Source organism: Mus caroli, chromosome 6, assembly GCF_900094665.2.
Source record: "Mus caroli chromosome 6, CAROLI_EIJ_v1.1, whole genome shotgun sequence".
Lineage (NCBI taxonomy): Eukaryota > Metazoa > Chordata > Mammalia > Rodentia > Muridae > Mus > Mus caroli.
In genome coordinates, this window is record NC_034575.1 from 111,318,515 (window position 1) to 111,319,640 (window position 1,126).

At 48.0% G+C, this 1,126-nt stretch overlaps 1 protein-coding gene across 2 annotated transcripts in view; it reads left to right on the forward strand.

Moving 5' to 3' along the window:
* Nucleotides 1-1,126, forward strand: part of Washc2c (WASH complex subunit 2C) — a 54,436-nt gene that overhangs the window by 6,626 nt on the left and 46,684 nt on the right. The gene's annotated exons all lie outside the window — the stretch shown is intronic.

Genomic DNA, 1,126 nt, shown 5'->3' on the forward strand with positions numbered 1-1,126 from the left:
GAGACAGGGTTTCTCTGTGTAGCCCCAGCTGTCCTGGAACTCACTTTGTAGACCAGGCTGGCCTCGAACTCAGAAATCTGCCTGCCTCTGCCTCCTGAGTGGTGGGATTAAAGGGGTGTGCCACCATGCTCTAACCTGGAGAAGTGATAAAGAGGGTGATGAGGACTGGGAACATGGGAGATGTGGCCCTTGGCAGTGGCCCAAGAAAACGTTTCCATTTTTTTCCTGAAATTTAGCCTGTTAGTACAGAGATGAAATAGCTGGATTCTGGCACGAATGTGGAGCAGAGTAAACTATCCAGGTTTCCAGGCCACAGAGGAAGCATCGTCTTGTACTTTTCCTCCCTCTTCCCTCTCCTTCCTTACTCACCTTTAAAGATCTAGAAGCCGCTCTTCCTCAGTTTATTCAGAAAACAGGCCTCATCCTGAGCTTTGAGAAATGATGTCACAGAGGTCAGGTCTCTGGAGGCCCAGCTTCCCCATCTCTGTTGTGGTGGTTTTTACTCTTGTTCCTGTCACCTCAGAATTATCTAGGGAATATAGGTTTAGTATGTGTGTATTTGAGGACCCCATGGGTGCAGGATGTGTTAGGACCGAGTGGACTGCGCAGTGAGCAATTGTTGACTCTGTCATGGGACTGCGAGGAGCTGATGATTTGGGACACTTACTCTCAGAGGCTTCATTGGCTGTTGAGGCCATTGCTTATTACATTAGTTACTGACCTAAATGACATTGCATGGTTGGTAAGTGTTTTGGAAGTTCACACAAGGAGACACTTGCTGATAAACCAGCTGGGAAAAGCTTCAAGGATGACATTTTATTCAGATGATGAAGGAAGGGCCGAGTTAGAGGCAGTGAATAGCCCATGCCAGCAGGAGGAAGCCACAGCCTCAGGTTCTTGCTTTGTTCTGTGTCCTGGGACTTGCACAAAGCGCCTCACGCGCATTGGATGAGCTTGCTTTTTTCTTTTTTCTTTTTTTTTTTTTTTCTATACAGCGTTTTTTTTTGTAGCCCTGTTTGTCCTCGAATTTTCTTTGTAGACCAGGCTGGCCTCGAACTCAGAAATCCGCCTGCCTCTGCCTCCCGAGTGCTGGGATTAAAGGCGTGTGCCACCATGCCCGGCTTGG